Source organism: Rhinichthys klamathensis, unplaced genomic scaffold, assembly GCF_029890125.1.
Source record: "Rhinichthys klamathensis goyatoka isolate OS25496 unplaced genomic scaffold, OSU_Roscu_1.1 h1tg000123l_1, whole genome shotgun sequence".
In the NCBI taxonomy this organism is placed as follows: domain Eukaryota; kingdom Metazoa; phylum Chordata; class Actinopteri; order Cypriniformes; family Leuciscidae; genus Rhinichthys; species Rhinichthys klamathensis.
In genome coordinates this window covers 9,966,514-9,990,261 of record NW_026606660.1, presented here as the reverse complement: position 1 = coordinate 9,990,261, position 23,748 = coordinate 9,966,514, and the positions used below count along the sequence as shown (strand labels likewise).

Below are 23,748 nucleotides of genomic sequence, written 5' to 3'. Positions count from 1 at the left end.
CTTTGTTTTAGTGTTACATACAAACATTGCAACAACATTTTAAAGTATAATTTAATATTTTAAAGTATAATATAACTGCTATAAGCAATACCATGCATATGGCTGAGGAGATATAGGTTTTAACAGATCAAAATTACCATTCATGACCTCTAATGCAAACATTAGCCATTAAAGACAGCAAACAGTGTCTCTGGAACTATTTTATAATTGATCATTTAGAAATCAGTGTATAATGGATTATGAGCATGCGCATTGAAAAAGCAAATGCATGACTTATAAGAAATTATAAAAAATAATATAAATGCAACTATGCCTGCTCTTATAATGCAGTATAGGTCTTAATGAGTCTTTATAAATATATTTATAGAATAGTTATACTTACTTATAAATAAGTATAAAGGGGGCTATAATTAATTATAAGCATAGTCTTCATTGAAAGTGTTACCCTTTTCTCCTCTACTGTCTAACAGGGTGTGTGTGATTTGTTGTACAGTGCAATGTTTAAGCTAGTCGAACTGCCCTTTAGACAGTGTTTTATCTCCGAAGAATCCTGACCTTCATCTGTCCTGCTGAATTAAGTATCCAGATTTTATGTCTTGATTTGTCTTAATGTAGTGAAGCACTTTGCCAGATTGTTTTCTACTACTAGCGTACTGTTTCTCTCTCGTTCAGCTCCTCCTTCGCCACAGTCAAACCCAGTAACACATTATCCTCTATGCAAACACACTCCACATACAAAGAACAGTAAGCAACACACTTTTAAGAGCCATTAAATAATCAAATAAGTGCTATTGATTCCTTCCCCCTTATCTGAATCTCCAAGTCTCTATAGCTAAAGTGCTTTTATCTGATCTTTATCCTGTTAGGAGATCAGGGAGGCTTGATGCTTGGGGCAAGAAACAAAAAAGTTATAGGATATACAAACAAGCCATCCATTTCAGAAACCTCTGATGTCACTGTTTGTAAATGTAATTCACCTTTACAAACAGTAACATGACAAGAGAGAACAACTAGGCACTTCGGCAAACTACTGCTCCACCACATATTTTATAAGGAGAACATTTTGTCTAGATTAACAATAAAATAACATTTAAACCATTAAAAATAAAGGTTCTTAATTGGCATCAGTGGTTCCATGAAGAACCTTTACCATTAGTGGAATCTTTTAATTAGACAAAAGGCTCTTTTAGTGTAAAAGGTTCTAAAATGTTTGTCACACTAAAAATGGTTCTTTTAAATGATTCAAAGAAATGTTCTTTATAGGGAACCCAAAATGGTTCTTCTTTTGCATCGCCATATGATACTCCCCTTGTGGAACCTTTATTTTTAAGAGTGAATGCATATAGTATGCAAAACACAATATTTAATGAGGCTATGGGAACTGACGACATGGTCAAATTCAACCAAAATGGGAAAATTTGTAATTCGGCTTTTCAACAACTGTCTTTTTTTTATTTATTGAAGAATAAACAGCTCCTGAAATATCTGGAATGCAATTTTAATCTATTGATGCTCCCAGTTTCAGAAGGTTGCCTTTGAATATTGTCTTGTGGGTGACCCTGGGGTCAAAAGTGTTGATGAACACTTCTCTGAGGCCACTATTAGGTGATCCCCAAGGTCATTTACTAGAGTGTTAAATGAGAAGGAAAATGCTTCATTTTGCAATCACAATAAATAATATGGAGCCAAACAACCTACTGAACCCATGCACTCCAATTTAACAAATAGCAGGGATCAATGAGTTCCAAATCCCATAGCAGCCTCGCCCTAGTGCTGAGGGTCATTGTGACGTTGGAGAGGCTCGTCATCCTGGATGAGGGCGGGGTTATTTACACTCACTCCGAGGCTGTATGGGCACGCCCTAGTGTTGAGGGTCATTATGACGTCAGGTGGGGGCACGGCACGCCATCTTTGATGAGGGTTGAGTTTTTTTCACTCACTCACTCACTCACTCTAGAGCTGTGTGCACAAGCACTAGGTGACCCAAATCAGTGCTGAAGGAGGCAAGGCGATAGTAACATCCCCAACGTGGTTCATCGAGTGCAAGGTAGGTGTTTTTCTTTGTTTTTAGCCGAGCTTTTGCTGTAGACGCTTAAATCCCACAGGTTTAGTTTGTTAATTTTTGTTATGGTGTAATTTTCGTTTTTATTTTCGAAGAAGTTTCGGGGATATATATCAGAGCTGTAATTGAGCGATTCAAAGCGTCGGCTCGTGCTCGTGCCTGTTGTGTGGATTTCAGCACCACGGACAGCGCTCGTTAAGAGACGCGCGCCAAAACAGTAAAAATAGACTGAACAAGCACAAAACTAGTTATTTAAACACCGAATTAATTCTTTTGTGGAAGTCAAGCCTCCATAGTACAAACAAACTGTCTTCTTTCGAATTAATCATAGAAGTGTCCTAGTTTTTGAGCAGATTGAAATAATCAGAATGTCCATTTTTTAGACTTGCATGAAATGCATTATGAAATGAATGTTTTCTCAAACAACAAGTAGGGTTATTCTGGACTGTATTTGCAATCATATGCTGTCGAAAATCTTTTTTTTTCCAAATAATGGTAGAATGTACCTAGCTATACTAAAAACCTCTTAATTGGTCAACTGTAACTTAACTTAATATATATATATATATATATATAAATTATTGGAAAAAAAAAAGGAAAAATGTAAAAACAACAATACAGCATGTGGATATGTATATGTTGCTTTGTTATATATGAATATATATTTAATTAAGCAATGTATACCTTTAAAGTAAAATAAAGTTAAAATATATACATATATATATATATATATATATTTATAAGAAAAACATACAAATCACCTTAAAAAACCATTCAAATTATGGAAAAAGGGAGTTCCGAGAAGTCCTGTGTGAAGGATCACATTTGATGGATTTAATTTAAAGTGTTAATTTGATCTTTTTTATGCTTTATTTGGTTATCAGTTATGTGCATTGGATTGTTTTGTATTGCATTTATATTATGTTATTATTATTTACAGCATTATTTTGTGATTTGAATGCAGTTGTTTATTAACATTGTGCTCTGTTTTCATATCCATCTTTGACCATAGTTGATGGAGAGGCCTGTTTTGATGAACTTTAAGTCATTGTGTGGCATTTTACAGTCAAAACTGATTTTAATGGCTCATATATGAGCATTACATGATTTTAATAACATGCAGTCAGCAAAATACCATACCATAATGCTTGTAAGATCATCAATGTAATTTTTGCAAAGTTTACCATGAATTTTTATATAACCTTACCCTCCATGCTGTTATGTTTTTATAGCAATACTACGATTATGATATAAGATTTTTAAAGTTTGTTGATAGATGATAACGTGATTGAAGTCTCAAATCATGCATTAAAATACAAAGATTTGGGGGTTTTTTTTGGGGGGGGGGGGGGGGGGGGGGGGGTCATTTAAAGGTTTAACTGTTCTCTATTTCAATCAAAGCTGCCAAAAGTTTATCACATCTCTCCATGTGCAGTGAGCCAACAGACTCAAGCAGAGCCTTGGGACTTGTAATGTTGGCATTACTCTTCTGTTTTAGGGGGAAGTAGCCAGTACGGATTGCATAACTGTTTATCTAGGCCAGGGTGTGTTTTCTTCGTCATCAGGTCTGTTTACAGCTTTATATCTTCCAACAGGGTGTTGGCACCGAATTGTTCCCCCGGAGAGGCTGGTGACAACAAAAAGACACTTTGTTTTAGGGTTCACGTGTGGATGTTTGAGGAAAACGTGTCGTATTGTTATTTTATTTTTAGATCAGTGTCGATATGATCCAGTTTTAGAGAATAACTGAGGTGCTTGAAGCAGGTGAAAGTGAAAATTTTGATCGCACACTCCACCTGCGTGTGTTCAGTGCCAAGGGACAACACAGCGTGAAGTCAGCGCTGGTTTTCCTAACACATGGTGTTTAAAAAGATGTGTTTTTTTTGGGCTAGAAATGATTTGGAGCGTTATACACAACCTTGAAAGGCAAAATTAACTGCTGTTTGCCAAATGTTTCATGATTTTTTCCTTTTTAAAAAGCAATTTTACATTGTGACCTGTACAGAAACATCACATCAGTCAGAGATTATGATATAACACGCTCCTTGGGCTGCATATGACTTTATTGGCCGTGTTGACGGCGCCGTATGTCAAACAGTCAGCATACAAATTGTCTGTTCGCTGGAATGTTCTCTTCCCTTGATGACTTTCATGATGACTAATGCCGTCCATGCTGTGCACATGACAGCCTCATGTTCTGCTCTAGGCGTCACAATGCTAACATGTTCAGGCTCCTCTGTAGGGTCAGAGAGATAGTTAGCAGTCCACATAAATGACTGTGGCTGGTGGCTTTAATGGATGGCTTCGTACAAGCTACCTCCGCTCCATCAGATTAGTACACTGGGCTTTATCCCTTCCTGAATGGGACACTCACTTTGGTTTTAAAGCTGTAATCCCCTCTGGTAAAGATGATTGCTTTGAACCTCCCGAACGCTGCTGCACTACACAGCCAACGCTCTGACACAAATATGACAATTATATAATCGTGAAGTTTTCGAATAATCATTCCATACTTGATTTTTTTTTTTTTTTTACGTTAGCGATGTTCAGCAGGTTTTTGTGGCGTCCTTTTGGGTTGCGTCACTTGTCTGTGTGTAATCTATGGCATTTACCCAGAATAGAAACATTTTCTGAGGGCAGACTTTCATCTTTTTTTCCTCCTTTTCAAAAAAAGGACATGTGGTCTTTGATAACGCAGCACATTTCACGGCTTGTTCTCCGTGACCGTATCATATCTGCTGTGTGTCTTCGGGAAAAACACGGGTTGCATCCTTCAAAAGTTTGTGCAACCTGCTTTTATGAATGTTTTTGCTGCTGCTGCATGTCATGTTGTGTTTGTCATTGCAGTTGAGAACAAGTCTTAGTTTATAGTTGGCCAAAGACAAATTTTCTCAATTTCTTGTAGTGCCTTTCACAATTACATTGCACATGTTTATGCTTTGAATGTCATTTCGCAATCCATTTTATCTGAGCAAGTATTTATCTGATCATTTATATGAGAAGAAATGTAGATTGAGACTTGATTTCATCCCGTAGGAATTGTTTGGCATGTGCGAAATATAGCATTTGGAGCCAAGCAGTTGGAGGGGAGAGTCTTCAAAAGTAAGAAAGATGCATGATAACAGGCGAAAAGGAATATAGTTGCAGAGGCGGAACAGGATATTACTTTTTGATTAAAGATTATAAAGACAAGCACATTTCTATTTGTTCAAATAACGTGCACTGATGTTTTGCATTGCAAGACTACATGTGCACTGAGAAAGTAAAAAGAGTTGTTTTATATTACAAGATGACTATTTCACAGAGAATACGTTTTAATAGTGCTCTACATGTTGTTTATAATGTCATGGGGCCTGTGGCTTCTTATGGTACAGTGTTTTTTGGCCTAGTTTTTTTTTTTTTTTTTTGCTGCTGCTGTACTTTTGCCTCATGTTTTATTCACTCTTTCTTCAGCTTTAAAATTTCTGCCATGGATTTTACATGATCTTACGGACTGTAGCTACGGTGGCCGAGACAGCTCAACGTACTGCAACTGAAGCAAACACATGCAAATAGAAAAAAAAGCGTGCAAATAGAAAAAAACACATGCAAATAGAAAAACATGCGTGCAAATAGAAAAAAACACATGCAAATTAAAAAAAACATCTTCATCAGTTTTACAACACACGTGTGCTCCAAATACAGAAATGCGCTGCAAAAGTTCACAACACAACCAAATACAGAAACGCGCTGCAAATAGCACAGACCACAACGGAAATGTTTCGAGGGGAACCAAATAAGTGACGAACCTGGCTGGGCTTATTGCTCGTGAGCTTCCCTATGCCCTACTCCCTTCGAAGGGCAGATTGCAGAGCCCTTAAAGTGGGACTGTGGAGGGAGCAGGGCTCTAGTGTGCTGTTAAACATAACATGAAACAATTTGTACAGTGTAACTGATGTATAGATAAATATCTTTCCTTCATGTTTTTCTTCTTTATCTTATTTATTTATTTATTTTAGTTTCCAGCTCATTGTTCTTTTCTCATTTGTATTCAGATGACATTGAACAGATTGTTAATACATTTTGTACATTGTATACAAGTTGTATGTCATAATTTTTTTTTTACAGTTTTTTACAATCACTTTGTTACTATTTTCAGAACCTTGATGTCATTTTTCACAACTCTAGACACAAAACTCACAACCAATGATCAAAATACACATTTTTCAAAACTCTAACCCTTTTCTCAATTGCTTGGATACAATACACATAAAACTTAGATCATTTGTTCATTCAACAAAAATCACCTGTTCAATATGACACAACTTACAGTAACATCACAGTACTACTATTTCAAAAGGCAATTCACACATTACATTTCAAATGAGTGTCTATTCATTTCCTTACAGTGATCTAACTATCAACTGATACAACTGCTCAAAATGACAAGTAACTGTTGCATTACTCTTACTGTAATGCATAGTTGTATGGAAACAGACACACAATCTTCCATGTTTACAGTAAATCATGAAAGTTTCAAGATAACGAGATTCATTGTCACCAATTAGCGTGGAGCATGAACCAATTAGACTACAAAATCCATGGATGTAGCCTAATATTTTATATTTTTGTTTTGATTTGATTCCAATAAACCTATGTTGTGATTGTACTGTAGTGTTTTGCATTAATATATTACACACTTTGTTCAATGATTCCACTATGTCTGTATTCTCTCTACTACTCCAGTGCTTTCACAGAGATGTATTTACTGTACATGTAGTATGTGCCATAATGAAACCTGTATCACCTATTTTGTTCTACAATATTTAATGATTGTACGAACAATGACAGTGAAACTATCGGTTGCTTGTGTGTGGGTGATCTATAGTTCCCTTTCGAGGGAACTCTCGATGCGTCACTTGACGCCTTGGGAACGCCCCCAGCGTGCATGCGTCTGAGCATCAATGTCAACTAGTCCAATGGAAAGAATGAGCGTCACGGGCGGGTGACGTCATGACCAGGAAGGGATAAAGGCTCACCCGGTGAAACGCGGCATTAGCTTCTGTGTCTCAGCAAAAGCGATCTGTGTCATTTTGTCTCTGTCTATTTACTGTTGTCTGTTGCGGAAAAGGATGGAAACTAAACAAGTGTACAAACAGTGTGCTTCTCCCTGCCCGCGTTATTTAACGGGTGGGGACGCACACGAGCTTTGTGTCGTTTGTTTGGGAGTGGAGCATGCGGTCTCAGCCTTCGAGGGGGCTGAGTGCCAGCATTGTGAGATGTTACCGCTTCGCATGCTCCGCTCTCGCCTGTCACTCTTTGATAAAGAGAGTGGGCAGGCTCGCGATCCGCAGGGATCAGGACCCGCGTCTGCTGAGGCAGCGCGGAGATTGCATTCCTGGGGATCGCAAAAGGAACTTTCGGAGGGGTTGGAGACGGGTCCGAGGGCTCTTTCTCCTTCCTTACCCGAGAGATCCAACGCTCTCCCCCCGGTGTCGGAAGCACGCTCTGCGGTTTCTTCCGCCCGGGGAGAGAGCCCTCCATTACTTTATTGCTCTTCCTCCGAGGAGGTTGATGCGATGAGTTTGGAGAGTGAAAGCACACACATGGGGGAAAGAGATTCACAATTTATTTCCCCAGCATATGATGAGCTGGTGGATGTTATGTCGCGGGCTGTAGAGAAATTAAATATTGAATGGCCATCTGAGAAGAAGGGCGCTCGTCCTAAAAGCAAATTAGATGAGCGCTTTTTATCTTCCACCACATTATCTCCACCACGAGGGCTTCCATTTTTTCCCGATTTGCACAATGAAATATCTAAATCGTGGAATAAACCTTACTCATCACGTCTTTTCAGCCCTCAAGTTAACACTTATTCGAGAATAAGAGGGCTGAAAGAGTATGGTTATGAGGCGATGCCCCAGGCGGAAGAGAATTTAGCCAGTTATCTTTCCCCTGGTCCCGCATCGTCTCTGAAAGCCTCGGCTTTGCCCACTAGACCGCTCAAAGCCACTTCGGTGTTAGTGGGTAAAGCTTATACGGCAGCAGGTCAAGCTGGAGCATGTCTGCATACTATGGCAGTGCTCCAGGCTTATCAAGCTGACCTGCTGGGGGATCTGGATAGTAGTGAGGGAGTCAGTCATGACGATATTCGTGTACTTCGTCGGGCTACCGATCTTTCTCTCAGGGCTACTAAGGAGACCGCCAGAGCAATTGGGCGGTCTATGGCAGCCTTGGTAGCTACTGAGAGACATTTATGGTTAAATCTGTCTGAAATTAAAGAAAGAGATCGAGCTTTTTTATTAGATGCTCCGCTTGAACCTTCTGGTCTCTTCGGCGACGCAGTCCACGCGGTCGTCGAGAGATTTCAGGAGTCAAAGAAACAAGCTGACGTTTTTAAAAAGTTTATCCTTCGCCGGGTCCAGCCCCCTGGGGCTGCTGGGCGTGAGCAGCCCCAGCCGTCGAGCTCATCATATCGTGTGCATCAGAAAGAGAGTGTTGCGTCTCGTGCACCTCCACGTAGAGACTGGAGACGGACGCAACCCTCTCAACCGAAGTCTTCTAAGTCGAAGCCGGATCTGAGGACCGTTCTTCAGGCGAAGAAGGCTTCGGTTCAAAAAAAAAAAGGTCCTGATGTTCATGCATCAGGCCTGTGAGGACAGCCCCGACCGAAGTGGAGCGGTGTACACCTCATTATACGGTGCCCGTTCCATTTCGGGGTCCTCACGAGACCGTTCTGCCAACCCTGCCACCCTCGGTGCTTCAGGGCGCAGCGGTCTCCAGCGAGTCGCTGATGCTATGCTGCGGCACAGCATCGGTTTCGCGCCCTCTGAGGGGGGCCTTAGAGCGGCCAGTTCAGGTAGTTCCTGCCATTATGTTTCAGGCTCCGGAATTAGCCGTCTCGATAACACCAGAGACCAGCCTCGAGAGGCTGGTTCCCTTAGTAAATTTTCTGGCAGCGTGGAAGCTTCTGCCGAATATTTCTCGTTGGGTCCTGCAGATTGTAGAGAAAGGATACAGAATCCAGTTTGGTTCTCGTCCTCCTCGTTACAACGGGGTGCTGCCCACAGTGGTGCATCCCGAGCAGGCTCTGGTAATGGAGCAAGAGGTAAAGGCCCTGTTAGCAAAGGAAGCTATAGAACAGGTGTACTCACCCGACAGAGAGTCGGGTTTTTACAGCCGTTATTTCATTGTTCCAAAAAAGGATGGAGGGTTGCGTCCCATTTTAGATCTTCGTCTGTTAAATCGTTCAGTACAGAAACTCAAGTTCAAGATGCTGACACTCAAGCAGATCGTGACTCAAATCAGATCGTTCTCGCTCATATGCAGATGTTGGGGTTGAGGCTCAATGCCAAGAAAAGTGTGCTTTCTCCAGTACAGAGAACCACTTTCCTTGGTGTGGTATGGGATTCAGTGACGATGCGGGCCACTCTATCGCCCGTTCGTGTAGCTGCTATCCTGACAGCCACCAAAGAGCTAAAGCTAGGCCAGTCACGCACTGTAAAACAGTTCGAGAGACTGTTGGGTCTTTTGGCGGCAGCGTCCAACGTGATTCCTTTTGGCCTGCTGTACATGAGACCTTTGCAGTGGTGGCTCAGGACCAGAGGGTTCTCCCCGAGGGGAAACCCACTTCGTATGATCAAGATCACGCGGCGATGCCTTCGTGCCTTGGTTATATGGAGAAAACACTGGTTCTTAACCCAGGGTCCGGTGTTGGGAGCTCTCTGCCATCGAGTTACGATCTCGACAGATGCTTCCCTCACCGGCTGGGGAGCGGTAATGGAAGGCCGCTCGGTTCAGGGTCGGTGGAGGAGTCATCATCTTTCTTGGCACATAAATTGCCTGGAGATGATGGCCGTCTTCAATGCGTTGAAGCAATTCCTCCCAGACCTGAGGGGCCATCATGTGCTCGTCCGTACAGACAACACATCGGTGGTCTCTTATCTGAACCGTCAGGGGGGTCTGCGGTCGCGTCCGCTTTGCAAGCTGGCGCACCAGATCCTCCTGTGGTCTCTGGGGAAGGTACTCTCCCTGAGGGCAGTGTATATTCCTGGGGACCAGAATATTGGGGCAGACATCCTGTCGAGGCAGGAGCTGAGGCCAGGGGACTGGAGACTCCACCCCGAGGCGGTGGAGAAAATTTGGGAGTTTTACGGCCAAGCAGAGGTGGATCTGTTTGCGTATCAGCATACGACGCACTGTCCACTTTGGTTCTCCCTTACTCACCCAGCCCCCCTGGGGCTGGATGCTATGGTGCAGACGTGGCCGAGGCTACGTCTGTACGCATTTCCCCCTGTTGCTCTGCTCCCAGGAGTTCTGGAACGAGTCCGCCAGTACGGAATAAGCCTACTGCTAGTAGCACCACGCTGGCCGAGTCGGATCTGGTTTGCGGACCTGATCCATCTCTTAGACGGTCCTCCCTTGGAGATCCCGATCAGGAGAGACCTTCTGTCTCAGGCCGGGGGCACAATATTTCACCCTCGACCAGAAATTTGGAACCTGTGGGTTTGGCCTCTGAGGGGGCCCAACTCATAGAGAGTGGTCTCTCAGCTGAGGCTGCTGAGACCATTCTAAGCTCCAGAGCTCCAGCTACTAGGAAACTATATGCGCTTAAATGGAGAGTTTTTTCTGTATGGTGTCACCGACATCAGTGGGATCCAGTTAACTGTTCTGTGAACACAGTACTCGAGTTCCTGCAGGAGCGCTTTACGTCAGGTCTATTTCCTTCCACGCTCAAGGTCTACGTGGCGGCCATTGCGGCTTACCACGCCCTGGTGGGGGGTACATCGTTGGGTCGAGACCCCCTGATTACACATTTCCTTCGTGGCACTTTGAGGCTAAGGCCTGCAACTCGCACTAGGGTGCCAGCTTGGGATCTTGCTTTAGTACTAGAAGGCCTGTCTAGGGCTCCATTCGAGCCCTTAGATTCGGTTTCAGAGAAGTTTCTTACCTTTAAGACTATCTTTCTGCTAGCTATTTCGTCCCTTAAGAGAGTTGGAGACCTTCAGGCCCTTTCGGTTTCCCCCACTTGCCTTGAGTTTGCACCGGGGATGGTCAAGGCATTCTTATATCCAAAACAGGGATACGTCCCTAAGGTGCCGACCTTGACTCCGAGGCCTATTGTGCTGCAGGCTTTCTGTCCTCCTCCTTTTACATCTGCGGACCAGGAAAGGCTGAACCTCTTGTGTCCAGTGCGAGCACTGGATACTTATGTTCATCGGACATCGTCAATGAGGAAGTCCGACCAGTTATTTATTTGCTTTGGATCACCTAAGAAGGGTCTTCCTGCTTCTAAACAGACGGTTAGTAAGTGGATAGTTGAGGCTATTTCACTTGCATACGAGTACTCTGACCTGCCGTGTCCTTTGGCGGTCAGAGCTCATTCTACGAGGGGTATGGCGGCCTCTAAAGCCTTACTATTCGGAGTTTCTCTTCAAGACGTTTGTGATGCGGCAGGCTGGTCCTCACCGCTCACATTCGTTAGGTTTTACAGCTTAGACCTGGATGCTGCCCCAGGTTCTCAGGTGCTTAGTGCTTAGTTTCAACAGACTGACACTCAGGTACTTGGAATTCTGGCGTTTTGGGTATTCTCGTTCCCAAGGCGTCAAGTGACGCATCGAGAGTTCCCTCGAAAGGGAACGTCTCAGGTTACGACTGTAACCGTAGTTCCCTGAGAAAGGGAACGAGACGATGCGTCACCCTGCCATACTTCCTGCTTCCCTGTGATCGGCTTGCTTCGACTTTTTGAAGCTAATGCCGCGTTTCACCGGGTGAGCCTTTATCCCTTCCTGGTCATGACGTCACCCGCCCGTGACGCTCATTCTTTCCATTGGACTAGTTGACATTGATGCTCAGACGCATGCACGCTGGGGGCGTTCCCAAGGCGTCAAGTGACGCATCGTCTCGTTCCCTTTCTCAGGGAACTACGGTTACAGTCGTAACCTGAGACGTTATGTTTCAATGGTATTTCACAGTAAATTTGTTTTTTGAACCAATGATTGTGCAAGTGCAAGATTTCTTTAAAGATGTGAATGCACAATGCAATGTTTTGAACATTAGACAGCCTGTGTTACAAGTGATAACCGTTTTGAGTTTTGTGTCTAGAGTTTTGAAAAATGACATCAAGGATCTGAAAATAGGTGCAAAGTGATTGTAAAAAACTGTATCTCTGTATGTTTTGCACAAATAAATAAATAAGCTGTAAGCACCAGCACGCATAGATTTATGGATATCTATGCCAGCACGTCCCAGCCGGGTTCGTCACTTATTTGGTTCCCCTGGAAACATTTCCGTTGTGGTCTGTGTTATTTGCAGCGCGTTTCTGTATTTGGTGGTGTTGTGTGTATTTGGAGCACACGTGTGTTGTGAAACTGATGAAGATGTTTTCTTAATTTGCGGGTGTTTTCTTCTATTTGCATGTGTTTTCTTCAGTTGCAGCGCGTTGAGCTCTCTCGGCCACCGTATGTAGCAGTTTTTGTAGCATTCATATTGCGGTAGAGTGTAGCAAAGTTCGTTGTGATTGGAAGGAGGCGGGACGACTGCAACAAAACACAACATCAAATCAAATAGTCCAGGCCTGGTCCTCTCTCGATCTTCACTGTCGTCGCTCCTCCTTTTATGCGTCGTGCAGGTGTCGCTCATTAGTAATCACGCCACCGGCCCCGTGCCGTTCTCTCACGGCCCTCGGCCTCGTCCTGCTCGCCACATGGAGTTTTATATATTGAACCACAGTCACACTCCGGATATCAAGTACGACCCTCATGCTCAAAATAATTAATTGGTTTGAAAAGGGCAAATTTTGAGTATTTAGAACTTTCTTTTTCTTTTGAGTTTCACGAAACTGACACATTTGAAGTAATCTGAATTATTTCATTGTTTTGAGCATAATGAACTTGAACTGAATGAACTGACTGGGCTGGGATTTCTATTTCCCAGCATGCTTTGCCATGACACTCAAAAGGGAGAATAAATGCTTAAAATTAAGTGTTATATAATGTGTTTTTTTCTGTGCAAGATTAATGTTAAGTGGTGCTAATGTTTTGTTATTCTAGTTTAGACGAGTTTCTGTTATGTTGGGTTTTTGGGGGGTTACCATCATGGTGATGAGTGGAGCTTGAGCTTAGTTTGAGAACAGATGAGAATGTTCTGTAATGCCATATTCATTCAGCAATGGCTATGCTAATCAAAGCCATGTGTTACCAATTAGCAAGCTAGCATTTAACTAGCATTTCCTGTATTAGTTAATTATAGCTAGTTGTGTTTTCACAACTAAAAATATTTAAATTGAGATTACATGATAATTTAAGTTAAATGTACTGTATGAATTAGCTTATTCAAATACTTCAAGTTAAGAGCATTTAACAAAATTGAGGTAACTGATTGCCTCAAATTTTTTGAGTTTTGCCAACTTATTCGGGTTTACTTATTACAACTTATAGTGTATGTGTTGTTGTTCCTCTTAAAAGCTTAAAAGAGGAAATATAAAGCATTGGTACATAAGTTTATTAAAATGATGTGCATTTGCATTTTATGCAGATCCGTTGTTGCATTTTGAATTTTATTCATGACTTATGTTCAAAGCCTGTAAGAAAACAAATTGTTCTTCTCCTAAAAATACCTCCTCTAGGAAAAGTGTTCCCCTCCTTTTATTAAAGCTATTTGATACATAGTCAAAAAAGCAGATAACGCAATGAATAATAAAACAAACAGGAATTACCGAGCACAAATAACTCTGCCTGTGTCATAAATGAATTCCACCTTTCTGCATCACCTTTGCTTGCTGTCCTCATACTTGCCTTTGGCAAGGAGAGAGAAAATAGACTCATAGCACAAATATGGCCCTCAGTTAAACTCTCCATTTTCCCACTGATTTAGGACCAATTCCCCTCCCACGGATTCTGTCTGCAAACATAACGAGAAAAATGCAAAACCGATGTCCGATTTTGTATACAGACACAATATCTTCAAAGCAACACATGGGATCATGCTGGTTTGGAGCTCTCTGGTGAAGAAAGTTTCTCAGTGGAGGGCCGGCCACTGCTCCAGGGACTCTCCTTGATCCTGGGATCAGGGTTTTAATGGAGATAAGCCTTTGGTGTGTTGGAGTTATTGCCCAGGGGTTTAAGGGTCATATGTGACCAGATGGTCCCTTGCGAACTGAGCAGAATGAAGCCATAGCCCTGAGCATGGGAAATCGTGAGATGGTGGGGTTGGAGGACGGGACCTTTGGAAGCACAGGGTCAGGGTAAATATGCTGACAAGCACATTTTGGTCACGGGGGTCACCATTGAGCTTTAGAATAACATTCCATCTGCTTTCTCTGATATATTTTTTTTTTTTTTATAACATATTATATCATTTATTTAAATTATCAATGACCATAAAACCATACACCATTAAAAAAAAACATTGTTATTTCAGTATTTTTTTCATATACTATTATAATATTTATTCATATTTTTAATTTTCAAATTTTCAGTTATTTTAATAATTAAAATTTTTGTTTAAGTTTTAGTAGTTTAGTTATGTGCTATTGCTATTGCTATGTGCACACTGATCGCACTTTGAATTTATGCACAGACACATTTCAGTACATTCATGTTGTTTCCAAACACATAGGGTAATGTTTTTATCTATCGTGTGTATGTTGCTGTGTTTAGTAATTCTGAATGGATCCGTGTACTGTAGTATACACAGTCAGGTCTATGTGGTAGAGGCCTGCATTTCAGCCCGAGCCCGACGGGCCCCGACTTATTTATGCTCCTAGGGCCGGGCTTCGGGCCAATTTTCACGTCATAGTTCACACGCGGGCCGGGCCTCGGGCCTGTTTTAGGCTTATCTTTTTTATAGCCTATTTTAGACATTAATTAAAATAAAACATGAGAAGATGACGATTGAAAAGCAAACATAGAAAGACGTTTTATAACCTATCACACTGACATATGACTGACACATGACAGTCTGCTCATGCTCACGCTCACGCACACACACACACACACAGGTTTCCCGGCAGCGCGATCTGAGATTCGCGCGACCGGCTCGTTCTAGTGTCCCGCTATGGTAGCGAGCGTGACTTCAGCGCAGCTGGAAAAAGTACGACTGGATTAAAACCTTCCACTGTGGATGCTGTGCCTTTTCTTCACGATGCTCTAAAAACTGTTCTTAGCCATGTTAGGAGGAGGTTGTTTTTTGTTTGATTGGACTTTATTTTCATGAGTCTGTTGGAAACTATTGGAAATGGCCATGTTCTGTAGTGAAGACTTGATTTTTGAGGTAAGATAACCTGCATGTTTGTTTTAATGTAATTTATTTGATTTGTTTAGATTGCATTCTCTGTATTGTAGCCTATATTATAAATTCATTTAGTTTGCGAGCGCTGTTGCGACTGAGCAGCAGAGCAGTTTGCCTCAGCTTTTCAAAAATGACAATAAACGTTTAAACTAACGTTAACTGTCTGTGTGATATGCTTAAGTTGTTTTATATCTATGGATTTTATTGTAGCCAAGTAAAGTGTTGATTTGAGAGGCTATAAATCAATCAATGGATCAAACATGTTTAACTCGCTGTCGGCTGCTTGGTCGTCATAATTTTTTTTTTTGTTTTTTCTTAATTAACTTTATAAAGAAATGAAAATAAACTTACCGGTAAATACTTTGCCATTGAAAACAAAATATATCTGGTTTACTGACTGCAACATAGGTCAGGCTGTTTATCTTTCTTTTTTTTTCTTTTTCTTTTTTACGGGCTCGGGTCGGACTCGGGCTGATCATTCTGATGAGCTGTCGGACACGGGCCGGGCTAGGGCCTGAGCGTCTCGGGGCAGGGCCGGGCTAGGGCCTAGATTTGAGGCCCGTGCGTGGCTGGATTAGGTTTTTTTTTGGCTTCTCGATGTCCTGTTCAGTATCTATAACTTGAGATGTCTAAAACGTGAACAAGCTCTAAACAAGCTCTTTGCTGTTGCACTGTACACATACTGTACACTGAATTCTGCAATGTTTTTTTCTGCAATGTTTTTTTTTTTTTCGTGTTTGCTTTGGTCTGCATAAATTAATGAATTGTATGGACTCCTTATATCATTTGGTTATTAGGTGTCCTTTTGGAAACGACCATGTAGGAACGAAGACACATCATGGCCATATTCCAGGATGACAATGTCAAGATTCATCAGGCTTAAATCGTGTTATTTCTTGATGGAAATAACATCACACCATTTAGAGGTGCATCAATTTTTGGTCAAGATCTTGTATTGACAATGCAGGAGTCCAGCACTCTGTAAAGTCTCCTCCAGGCCGGGCTCCAGCACATCCAAAAGACTTTCAATGAATTTAAGGTCTGGACTCAGAGGAGCCAATTCATGTGTGAAAATGATTCTTCATTCTTTCACAATTTCACAAAAAAAAAAAGCCTGATGAATCTTGACTGTCATCCTGGAATATGGCCATGATGTGTCTTCCTACATGGTTGTTTAAGAAATGAAAAGCTCATCCATCAATTAGGGTTAGAAGAACTGTTGCCAAACATACAGCATGCTAGAAACATAATAATCACTGCAATAATGATCCAATCATAGACTTAAAAAAAAAAAATTGGCCAGGCAGCGTATATGTAGCTGTGTATTTTAACAGATTTAATTTTGCAAGCAACATATACACTCACCTAAAGGATTATTAGGAACACCTGTTCAATTTCTCATTAATGCAATTATCTAATCAACCAATCACATGGCAGTTGCTTCAATGCATTTAGGGGTGTGGACCTGGTCAAGAAAATCTCCTGAACTCCAAACTGAATGTCAGAATGGGAAAGAAAGGTGATTTAAGCAATTTTGAGCGTGGCATGGTTGTTGGTGCCAGACGGGCCGGTCTGAGTATTTCACAATCTGCTCAGTTACTGGGATTTTCACGCACAACCATTTCTAGGGTTTACAAAGAATGGTGTGAAAAGGTAAAAACATCCAGTATGCGGCAGTCCTGTGGGCGAAAATGCCTTGTTGATGCTAGAGGTCAGAGGAGAATGGGCCGACTGATTCAAGCTGATAGAAGAGCAACTTTGACTGAAATAACCACTCGTTACAACCGAGGTATTCAGCAAAGCATTTGTGAAGCCACAACACGCACAACCTTGAGGCGGATGGGCTACAACAGCAGAAGACCCCACCAGGTACCACTCATCTCCACTACAAATTTGAAAAAGAGGCTACAATTTGCAAGAGCTCACCAAAATTGGCCAGTTGAAGACTGGAAAAATGTTGCCTGGTCTGATGAGTCTCAATTTCTGTTGAGACATTCAGATGGTAGAGTCAGAATTTGGCGTAAACAGAACGAGAACATGGATCCATCATGCCTTGTTACCACTGTGCAGGCTGGTGGTGGTGGTGTAATGGTGTGGGGGATGTTTTCTTGGCACACTTTAGGCCCCTTAGTGCCAATTGGGCATCGTTTAAATGCCACGACCTGAGCATTGTTTCTGACCATGTCCATCCCTTTATGGCCACCATATACCCATCCTCTGATGGCTACTTCCAGCAGGATAATGCACCATGTCACAAAGTTCGAATCATTTCAAATTGGTTTCTTGAACATGACAATGAGTTCACTGTACTAAAATGGCCTCCACAGTCACCAGATCTCAACCCAATAGAGCATCTTTGGGATGTGGTGGAACGGGAGCTTCGTGCCCTGGATGTGCATCCCACAAATCTCCATCAACTGCAAGATGCTATCCTATCAATATGGGCCAACATTTCTAAAGAATGCTTTCAGCACCTTGTTGAATCAATGCCACGTAGAATTAAGGCAGTTCTGAAGGTGAAAGGGGGTCAAACACAGTATTAGTATGGTGTTCCTAAAAATCCTTTAGGTGAGTGTACATTGTAAATAGTTACTTGATATTATATGAGATGTCTTTCCAGTGCTGATGTTCTTGAAGGGCTCTTAAAGCATGAATTGTGGCTTATATTTTCCCATATCTGCTGTCTTTGATGTCACAGCTCAGGATAGTCACTTGTGAAGGGTTTTAGACTGTGTTTTTGAGATTAATAGACTAACAGATAGCAAGATATATATATCTTGGCCAGTATTTTCACTATGTTCAACATAATGAAAGTGAAGTAATACTGGGGATGTCAAAATATTCCAAGAATTTGAAGCCATTTGATAGCTTTTGTTTGAGAAACAGACTGAAAATTAAGCCATTATTCAATGCAAATTCAAACTCATTCAAGCTTGAAAACCCCTGCTGTCGTTCATTTTAATTGCATGAAAAAAAACATGTGCGTGTTCCACAGAAGTCATTAAAATAGCTTTGAATGTATAAACTGATTTTTGAGTCTGAACCATCCATTGTAGGATTAATATTTAGATATGATATTATGCACAATATTAAATACCACTACAGAATCTGGTCCTGTTTATTCCTATAGTGCATTGTTAGTTTTATAAGAGCCAGTCATGTCCATGTTCAGCCCAGTGTCTCCACACAAAAACAATGTTACATTAATAATCTTGACCTCATATTTCTCATTGAATAATGTATGTCTGCAGTGCACTGTGAATTAAGGCAGAGACAGATGTGACAGTGTGCAGCACTGACATTTTCACCGAACTTGACATAGAAACAGCTACATCTGAAGACCCACAATGCACTTCCGAAGGCTTCACCATCCTATACAAGCCATGCGTCTTTAAAGGATTTTGAATTAAAGTATCATTTTTAAATTGCAGTGAAATTAGAAATTGGAGGCTAGTGATGTTAATGATGGAAAATTGTCAACATAATGGGAAATATTAAAAAATTCAAGCTTTCTTTTATCTCAAATCTGTTTTAGAAGAGCGTGGGCAACATGATACGGGAAAACGTATCATTGGAATATTGGTTTTAATGCATTTTACAGAAACAAAGAGGAGCTATACGTGACATCCTCTCCATCACAGGGCTGAGATCATGATCGTGTCCTACTTTCAGAGTCGACTCTGCCTCTCAATGCAACGCCGAGCATGATTAATGTGTTTCAGTGTGTTTTCCAAATGGAGGTACAGTATTTGATCAGCCTTGACTGAATTTCTGTTGACATTAGGATATTAACACTGCCAATTCACTTCCTGCTAAGATACCTCCTCTGGAGTTACAGAATTCAATTCTCCTGACTTTCCGTAATTCTATAGACGTCTACGTTTGGGGATTGGTTGTAGCCGACCTTTGTGTTCGACCTTGTGGAGCGGCGTAAGCGTCAAAACAACTGTCTGAGGAATGGAACCTGGTAATTTCGTGGCAGCTACAGTCAAATATTTAATCACACGACTCATGCTAACCTACTTTCTCAGTTTTTTTATCTCACCTTGGAGAACTGTAGTCTTCTGGAAGGCTGATTAGGTTTGATGAGCTGTGTTTTTGTGATGAGCAGGATTTAATAGTTGATTATTAGAGGTAGCAGAGCTCTCAGGGGGTCAGATGGAGTTGATTTTTTACTTCTTCTGACCATCTCTCATGGTGCAATTGATGCAATCTATTTTTTTAAATGGATAGTTCACACAAAAAATGAAAATTCCTCATGTCGTTCCAAATCAGCATAACTTTCTTTTCTTCATGGAATACAAAAGCAGATGTTTTGAAGAACATTCACACTGTTAGGGTCCTATTTTAACGATCTAAGCGCATTGTCTAAAGCGCACGGCGCAAGTGCACTTAGGGCGTGTCCGAATCCATTATTGCCAGTTTAATGACGGGAAAAAATGGTCGGAAAAAGGGTTGTCCCTATTCTCTTAATGAGTAATGGGTGTGTTTTGCCCGTATCGTGTAATAACCCAACCAGAGTCTCATCTCCCATTCCCTTTAAAAGCCAGTGGATTCACTATTTATCCGCCATGGGAGGAAACGGATCTGCTCGTGGATGTCCCACCATTTTCTCTTTCTCTCTATCTATTTTATGTCCTTTACTCACCCTGATTGTTATTTTGAGTTGGCTTGCAAATTCAACATTTAAATATATCTTATATGAAACCTTGTTTGTAAAAGTTTTTTTTTTGATTTCCTTTGTTTCTCCTCATTCTCCCCTTCTTTTCTGGTTGTCATGGTTATCAAGCTTTAAACTGAATGGGATCTGCAGTCTAATGGCTGTCTAGATCAGGTAATGGTAGAAGAGTGGGGGAAAAAAAACCTTTGCTTTTACCGACATACAGGGAAGTATAAGCTTCAGGATGGGAGGTCACAGCTGGAATATCCTGTGACATGGTTTTTGCGTGGAATGAGATCTGATTGTGCTGCATATTAAGGCAACATTTGGTGTGGCATGAGACTAAATCATGCATAAAGGCACTTCTGCAAGAGTAAACATCACATATGACTATAATTAGACTCATGTCTGTGCCAGATAACACTGTGCTGGAAGTGTTTTCTGGGGAGCGAAATCTTTAAAAGTTTTGCCTCTTGGGTCACAGCCAGTTCCTGCAATGCCAAGCGAGATGATCTCAAATGTTTTTACGGAGCATAAATACATTAACTGACTTATTATACAAACTATTTATGTTGAAGTTAATGTTAATGTGTTTAATGTGTTAATGTGTAAAGAGTTAATGTGTTTAATTGACAGTCCAGGTACATGTATATGAATGAGAGATATATTTCAATGAATCTCATAAGTTGTTCTATGTGAATTGAACAGAAGGGGCGGGACACAGTAAGCTTGCAGCAAAGAGAGCCAATAGGCCATAAATCCTCTTTGAGTGGTGGGTTTAATCTGTGGCCCTGTGTCATCTGGCATGGCCGATGTGACACAGCCTGACGGGTTTAATACACATCAGGCAGCAGGTCTCTGGAGGGGCCGGCAGGTCGATCTTCTTTGGAGGATACACTGAAATGTTGAGCGACAGGCTCTGTTTATCTACTGATCTCTAACATCCAATTCTTTTTGTGGACTCTTGTTTGCTATAAAAGAGATTCATTCATTGCACTCTTCGTGAGATGTGGAGGTAGATGTGGTAACATCTAGTCGGGTCTGGACTGGGGTCATATTCATCTTCTTCAAATACCTCACATTGTGTTGGATGCTCATCGAACATTTTGTCCTTCATCAGGCAGTCTTTTTTATCGTATGTTTCATCATTGCAAGCTATTCTTAACTGTGCTGGGTAACACATCCTGCCAAGCAATGTGCTTTTGGGATTTGTACTGGGATGTGTTAAAAAGAAGCACCTGGTCTTTTCTTTGTCAGCACTTAGGCTACCTGATATTGCTTGCAACACGAAGATTCGCTCAAACAAAATGTGCTCATTTGAGGTCAATCTGCCATCACAATGAGCTCCAAAAACTACATGAATCTTACATTATTTCATTAGTTCCCAGCCACCAATTTTGCATTTAAAAGATGTCTAATAGCCACCCAAACACAGCCCAGCTAAAACAAGGCAAAATTTAGACTGTCAGTTAAATTTTAATAGACGTCTAACCATAGCCCAAGAATAGACTTGTCATCAATTAGATAACATGTTAAAGAAATGAAACCAAACACCTTGTAATCACTGTTGACTTTGCTTACATGATGGAATATCATACATATTGCAAGTTATTTTGGCAAAAACAACAAAAACCAAATTCAATGTACTGTATATGAAATATCAGATTCTGTTGCTTTATTTTTTAGTACCGGTAGTATTTTTTATTGTATAGCTGCATTAATATCTCAAAGTAAGACTCGGTTGGATGCTGTTTATCACATATTGTGTTCTGTGAAAATGTCAGATCACTCTTGAGTACTCAGTGTTAATTATTCTGCTTATTTTATATTCACAATAGCAGCTGAGTCATTAATGTGGTTTTGGTCTGCCGTTAACATTAAGCATCACATTTCGAGGGTCGCTTTTGCATCAGCTCTTTATCAAAGGTGTTTGTGAAAAATCTGCTAAAACGTTGAACTGAGGGTTATTGGATGCAGAAATGAAATTATATGTCCTTTTCAATCGAGATGGATTTGATGGCTGAATCAAAATATTTCAAAACCAAACCTTTTGAACCATGTTTCTGTTCAGTGCTGGTTCAGGTCTTTATTTATAATAATCGTCAAGATTCATCACCATCACACTGAATACAAATGGAGATGGCAAATGTTGTATAGAGACAACAGCACAGAAGTAATAATAGCTATATTCAGAGACACTAAAGGTTTTTCTTTTCTCCCTATTAAATGGACGTATAAATAGATGTATAGTTTTTGTCATTTGTGCAACATAGTTTTATGCTTTCACTCATCAATATAAAAGGGCAATATCCTCCAAAATAATAATCACAAGACACATATGTGATAGACCGGTGTTGCTGTTTTCTATGTGGCCAGAGTTCAACAAACCTGTTTCTCAATGTCAAGGTTGCCGTATATATCAACCTTGTGCTTGTCCTTCACGTCAGAGGTGGTTTGCACGACACAACATTTGCCAAAGGGCTAAACGAAATGACCTTTTGCATTATGAAGAGAGAACTGCAATGTGCAAGCCCTTATATCGCTATCTATTGGTGTGGTTTGGTTAATACAAATGTGTTTTCATTGAACCCTCATTCTTGCAGATTGCATAATTCTCCCTCAGAAATTGAAAATGATTAAGATGTGTGCCTGGTAAAGGATCTCTATGATTGGCATTTTAACTGCTATAAAATGCATTGTAGTTGAGTACAAAATGGCCAAAATTGGTTCTGATACGTCAGTCCATGACTGTTTTCTGGATTGTCTGGATTACAAGAAAAGCAAAGTACGCGCACGGCTGCCACGTTTGGGTGGCGATGTAGTTTTTCCCTTGGGGTGTGGATTAACTAAGCCGGTTTGGCGGATAAGCCACGTCCTTGAAGAACAATGATTTACAAGATGGCCTGTGCATCCATGGCTTTGTAGAGACAAGGCTATGCTCGCCAATGAGAAAACCATTGCTCTTGTTTCCTATCAGACACATCATCCATTATTAATGGAATACTGAATTAGGATGGCTCAGGAGAGATAGTAATGGAGTGAGAGATGGAGAGAAAGCACATCGATGAGACTGACGTCGTATACAGTGTAACTGGACCTCTAACTTGTTTATCACTTGGAGAAGATGCAGTTTCCATTGAGAAAAATCACATTAGTGTCCATCTCAAAGACCATACAATCTCACTTCTGTTGGATGTTGCTTTAAGAATGGATATTTTTGTAACATAGCTTTCAGCCTTGTTTTTGCATCCAACTGTGTGTTGTGTAGTTAAAGGAATATGTCTTTTGTGATCCTTGTGAAGATTGAAAGCACATTATGAGTCATGAGCAATAAAATAAATCAAATGCAATAATTACAATAGATACACAAAAGTTTGGGGTTGGTAAGGTTTTTGTAATGTTTTTAATAGAAGTCTGTTACGCTTACCACGGCTGCATTTATTTAATCAAAAATACAGTTAAAAAAACCTGTTATATTGTAAAAAATATTATAACAATTTAAAAATAAATTGTTTTCTATTTTAATATATTTTAAAGGGTGATGACAAAGCTTCCTTCAGAAACCATTCTAATTAGCTGATTTTGGTGCTTAAAAAACATTTTTTATTATTATTGATGTTAAAAACAATTGTGCTGCTTAATATTTTTGTTGGAAACCGTGATAAATTCTTTAGGATTCTTCAGTGAAAAGAACGTTCAAAAAGACATACAATATTCTGTCAAGAAACTCTAGATAGCGCAGGCTGATAGGTCTTTT

At 40.8% G+C, this 23,748-nt stretch overlaps 1 protein-coding gene across 2 annotated transcripts in view; it reads left to right on the top strand.

Annotated features, from left to right (window-relative positions):
- Positions 1 to 1,926: 1,926 nt before the first annotated feature.
- snap25b (synaptosome associated protein 25b) overlaps positions 1,927 to 23,748 on the top strand; it is a 54,995-nt gene continuing 33,173 nt past the window's right edge. The window contains exon 1 of one of the 2 annotated variants that reach the window (XM_056256157.1): positions 1,927 to 2,047. The gene's annotated coding sequence lies outside the window, so the exon portion shown is untranslated. The remainder of the gene's footprint in view (positions 2,048 to 23,748) is intronic. The other variant, XM_056256156.1, reaches the window with a different exon arrangement.